We start from the raw sequence: 5,982 nt of genomic DNA, 5'->3' as shown, positions 1-5,982 counted from the left end.
AGACCTGGCCAGCCTCGGCCCATCCCCAGCAGCACATGGGAAGCCGACTTCAGCTGCATGCTGCTTTTCCTGGCCGGTGCCGACCCAGTTCTGCCCAGGCGGGTCCTGCAGCACCGTGTCAACCTGGTATGTTTTTTTGTGTATGTGTGTGGGCAGTAAGGGAGTATGTGTGGTGGGGTGTTGGTGTGGGGTATGTGGTTGGGGTGGGGGCCATGGGAGGGGTTGGGGTTATGGTGGGTGGGATGGGAGAGAAAGAGAGAGATGGGGCCAAGCTGCTGGCTCCATTGCATGCAGCTCTAGCAAACTGCATGTGAGCCTCACACGATGCAGCCAAACAGACTCCATGCTCAGGCTCTGCACTCCTGCTGCCCCACCCTGAGTCCCTGCCAGTCTCAGGGCACCTGCATGGGTTCCAACCCCACCGCCACTGCCATTTCCATGTATTCCCTCCCACACACTTGCCTGCTGCTTGCCGTGGCTTGTGCCCCTCGCCCCGCCAGTTGCTGTGGCCCCCACCACTCACCACACTGCTTCTTGTGGCCCCTGCTGCTCACTGCCAATCACCATGGCTCCCAATGCTCGCTGTGCCACTTCCCACACTGCTCCCCGCAGCCCCTGCTGCTTCCCGTGCCACTCACTGCACCACTCCCTGTGGTCCGCACTGCTTATGCCACTTCTCACAGCCCCCGCCACTTCTGATGCCACTCCCTGCAGCCCATGCTGCTCCCTGTGGCCCCCCTGCTGCAGCCGCTTCCCTCCATCCCCCTGCTTCCCACTCTGGCTCCAACCTAGCCTGGGCTCCCAGCTGCTAGGCTGTTCACTGTAGTTCCCCCCTCTCTGTCCAATCTTACCTTACTTTCCACTTGGACAAAGGGGGGGCAGGGGAGGGAAACTGCTCCAGAGTTGTGAGGCCACAAGCCGCAGAGGCTTCCGGTTGGGGACTGAGGGCAGGTGGGGAGCTGGAGGCGGGGTGGAGCCAGGCCAGCCTTGATGCTCAGCCACAGGATCTCACTGGGTCCTGCTGCTGCTTGCTGTCTGTCATCTTTGACAGGCAGCCAGGGGCAGATAAAAATTAATTTTCTAAAATGTTTAGAGGGCTGTAGGCTGGATAGAATGGGCTGGTGGGCCTGTAGGCTGTATTTTGCCCACCCCTGCACTGTATAAATACCTAGGCAGTTCTGTGTGCCTGTGAAGTATGCCTACCCTGTTAGGTGTATAGAAAAAAGGTGAAAAAACCATTCCTCCTGCCCAATATTTTATGTTATTGTTCTTTCTAGTGCCAGTTACAGGCTTACTGTGCATAAGTATCCCTGAGGCAAGGATTTTTGTGGGCAAGATCTTTTTTTTTCTCTCTCTTTTTTAAACTAGCTGCATGGTTGGGATAGACTTAGACAAGCTTTTGAATATGAAGTATTCTTCATATAAGTACTCCCCAAGTGCTTCAGCCTCCAGGACTCAGTATCTAATATGATAAGGTGGGTGGGTTGCCTCAGGCAGCCACAGTGCCTTGCGTGTGGGACTTTTCACTGATGGGAATTTCTGCCTGAAAGCACAAACCCAAGAGGGGGAATTTATTGGGATATGTAGCATTAGGGAGAATTTTTGGTAAGCAATTTAATTTGATACAAATTTCAGAGAAAATTATATTAATACCAATTTGGAGGTTTGAATGCTTGTTATAACTAGGGCAACCTGACTTAGTAGATAGAGGCCAAAAAAAGTAATTAAGTTTTAACTGAAAATTCTGTTGTACAACACAAATGAAATGCAGTGGTGTGTATGGGTAGAAAAGCTTTGATGCTCACTTGGAAGAACTTGCATGATTTACTTGGTATCATCACCTATGAGTCAAGTGGCAGGAATAAATTCATACCTGTTTTAAAAAAATAATTATAAAACCATCTGAGCACTATGGACACAGAGTTTGCATTCAACCTGTTCATGTACCACCTTTTCAGGTTGCCTGTTATTTCTACAATTCATGCTTGTGGGTTTTTTTAAAATCTAGTCTTCAGGTCTTACCCTAAAAAAAGAAATCTTGCAAATGTGTAATCAAGGCAGTTTTGCTTAAGAGTTTTCCCTCTCTACTTGGTCAAGATTTTACTGGTGATGCTGATAATTATACAACGTCTATGTAGACAGTCCTATTCCAGAAAGAGTGCTTTTTCTTGATTTAGTTTTAAACCTCTCCCCGTGACATAAGCTAAACTGAGAATAAGGGAAGAAAACTTCCCTCCCCAAGAAGAAGCGATTATGCTAGTACACCAATGTGAATTCATACTTTAAATGACATTAAAAAGATATATATTTCTTGCCTCTACAAGGCTCAAGTCTGGACTCATTCTGAGACTTGTGAACTGACTTTCCCAATTCACGGCAATAGTGTTGATTCTAAAATGCATCAATCACAATTTAATAGTCAAATTTTGCAGTGCTTGCATCTCATGTAATTTATTACAAACTCTTTCTAATCTGCTGTGTGTAATAGCAGCAAAAATCCACTAAACTAGTTAAAGAAGTGATAATTTAACTTCTGAGCACAGAGTTGGTCAGCTAGCTCATACTTCCTGTTGTAACTCTTTGAGAGCTTTCGTGTATGTATAGTATGTTGCTGTTTACCCATTAGTATAGCACCATAAATTTACTCCCCTATTGAAACAGGTGCATCCACTCAAACTGCTGACAGTCTGAATAGAGATCAACACAAAACACAGGCCTGTTATCCAGGAGAGAGAGTGTAAAGGATTATTCATGGTAAGAATGGAAGAGATTGTTTTGAAAAGGTGGGCTGTAAGGAGGGATTTCGATGAGGAAGAGGGAGGGTACTTGCCAAAGAAACGCAGGGAGAGCGCTGCAGATGCACAGAGTGGTGTGATAAGGTAGGAAGAGATGAATGTAGAGTCAACATAGGGTGCAATAAGAACCAGGGAGAGGTAGAGAGATGCAAAAAGGAAAGCTTGATGTGGTGAAAGCAGGAGAGAAGGAAATGATTTAATCACTGGGAATGTTTCAGTTTTGCAGATCCAGAGCTGAGTGGCCTGGAGGCCAGATAGGAGGTGGTTCCCAAAATGGCACCGTAACTATAGAAAGCTTGTCCAGAGGGAGTTATACTGGTAATAGCTAAGGTGTGACTATAAGCTAGCCTAGTTATACCAGACTCACCTCCTATGCAAACACTTATTCATATCTCAGAGTGAATTTTTTCTAAATTAATTTTTATCATTTGTGATGGGGTAGAAGCTAAATAAAAGAAAACCCCACATACTGAAATGAGGCTTTGCCTGCAGAGGGTCACTGGGTAAAATGAAGTTGAATGTGTTAAGTCAAAGTGCATGAATTAGTGCATGTAAATTCCTGTGTAAGTGCTGTCATTCAGGTCTAAAATGCCTTTGGCTCACTGTGGCTGAATCGTTCAAGAAGGGCTGAACAGAAACATCTACACAAGGTTTTAATGAATTTTGAACTGCATGTGTCTGCTTCGCACCTTTAGTGGATCTGTCTCAACTGTCCTGGGCATCTCTGTAAAGGCAAACCCTGGCTGTCCCCATAACGTAACATACCAGCATAATGTTATTATTTTAACTGGTGAGAGAAGCTCTGTATATTCCCTTTGGTGGAGAAAAGTGCTAAGTAATACTAGTAACCTGAAGAAGGGCCAACTTAGACTGCCTGAAGATTTGATCTTTTAGGACTTAGTATTTGTTTAATTTGATTTAGGATCAGGTTTGTTTAAATTGATTGCCAATTAACTTAGGTAGCAAATGTATTTGTAAAGCCTAGCCTGTGAATTCTGCAAATTCCAGGGTAGAAACCAAATGGCTCAAAGTGAAAAGTTTTATAGACACATCCAAATAGAAGCTTGTATCTTTTATAAAACATCTCTCCAGCAGCAGACTACTTAACTCCTATTCTCACCAAGGCACCAGACCTTGCTTCAAGTGTAGATGCCAGCTGGGCTTCCTTATCACCAAAGACCACACCATCACTGGACCAAATGGATTATAGCACTGGATGTTCATTTGCCTGTTCCTCTACCATCATCTGCTTACGGTGCCCCTCCACTGTTTACATTGGACAGATGGGGCAATCCCTGTGTGCAGGAATGAATAAACATCAATCTGATATTTGCTCAAGAAAAACACACAAGCCTGTGGCAGAACACTTTAACCTCCCTAGATAGTCCCTTGCTGACCAACAAGTAGCTGCCTTTAGACAACAGAACTTTAACAATTAACTTGAATAGGAAATTGTGGAAGAAAAAAAATCATCCACATATTTGATTGTATATCTTATGGTCTAAACAAAGACTATGGATTCTTATCTCATTATCTGGATCAGCTTTTCTACGCCATCTGTTCCTCAGTGAGCTTACTGCTGTTTTTGTCTCTTACCCACCTTGCCTTTGATAGCAATGTACCCTTTTTTTTCCTCCCTTCCCTACCCTTTGTATTCTAATCACTGCTTTCTATGAAGCTCTGCTTCCTACAGTCCTTTCACAGCATGATGAAGTTAAGCTTTTGCCTACAAAATCCTGTGCATCTCTGATTTGGTTAGTCTGCAAGGCAAAACTCTACCTGGCTAACTCTACCTGCCTTCTGCCTAATAGGCCCTTCTACATGATAGAGTTATTGAGCAATTAACCAGCTAATTGCACAACTGCCTTGAGACCAGCTACACATGGAAAGTACCTATCATGCCATAAAAAGTTCCAGTTGCCTATAAAGTTAGACCTCAAAAATGTATGCTAACTTTTTAGCTAGTTGTTATCAAGCTTTATTTTGCACCTGTGGCAAGGTCTCCCCTGCAGTTGGGGAGCCCTGTTAGATCAGGGTCGGGCAATTTTTTGGGCGGAGGGCCACTTACTGAGTTTTGGCAAGACATTGAGGGCTGCATGACAGGCAGTCAGGGCAGATAATATTAGTTTTCTAAATTTTTTAGGGGCCCCGTGGGCCAGATAGAACGGCCTGACAGGCCGCATCTGGCCTACAAACTGCATTTTGCCCACCCGTGTGTTAGATGAAAGAGCTCCCAGCCAGTTGTGCACCATGCCCTGCCAGGGCTCCAAGTCCCATACCTGAGAGGACTCTCAGCCCCTGCAGCTGCCAACTCTGGGTCCTGGCACTACCCTGTAGCTGCCTGGACCCAGAGACCCCAAGGTGGGGAGAGAGCAACACCTGCCATCTCCCAGCCCTGGGTGTTTCATGCACCCCTGAAGCTGGGAGAACAGGGCAGCTGTGATCTTGCTAGTGCAGGGGAAGCCCAGCATCAGATGCCCCCTGTACTGGCAGCAAGGTATGATGAGGCTATTAGGTGCTTGTAGCATGGCAGGAACCATGATCATCTGGATTGCACATTAGATCCCGTTGTGCCTTTACCTGCACATGTAGAGGGGCCTGAACAATGAGCTCCCCAAGGTGGTCTCTCCCCTTTTCTGTCTGCTGTGCCTAGTCAGCCCCCCCTGCTTTTGACTAGTCGAGCTCCTAGAAATTCCCTCCCCAACAAGCTGTGTACTTGTTACCTCATCATTGCTAGCTTCCTGCACTAGCTGATATCAGAACTACCTGAAGGGGAAGAGCAGGTTATCCGAGTAATACAGGGTCAAGTGGAGCATTAAAATGAACCAGGGCTTCAACCTAAAGTCTGCCTCTTAACCCCCTGGTGAAAGCGACCACCTGGATCTGCCTTGCATTCAGATTCCCTTCCTCACTCCTACGGGGCTGCTCTGTATTTGTCTAGACGTGCGCCTACATGGTCGGTTTTACCAGCATGGCTAAGGCCGTGCACGGTCCAACTTGCAGTCTCTCTGCCGGTCGACCAGGCCCCCTCTGTCCCCTGTCCCGATGCCAGAGCCTGGGGCCAGGACAGGCGCGGTGGAGCGGTCCGTGCCCCGTGTACGAGCCGGACACCCGGGAGGCTGCTGGTCCCCCCTCCTGTGGCCTGTCCCTGGTGGCAAGCCCGGCTCGGGGCGCGTCGCTGCCGGGG

Source organism: Alligator sinensis, unplaced genomic scaffold (genome assembly GCF_000455745.1).
Source record: "Alligator sinensis unplaced genomic scaffold, ASM45574v1 scaffold109_1, whole genome shotgun sequence".
Lineage (NCBI taxonomy): Eukaryota > Metazoa > Chordata > Crocodylia > Alligatoridae > Alligator > Alligator sinensis.
The sequence above is the reverse complement of the archived record's forward strand: the minus strand, read 5'-3'. Positions refer to the sequence as shown.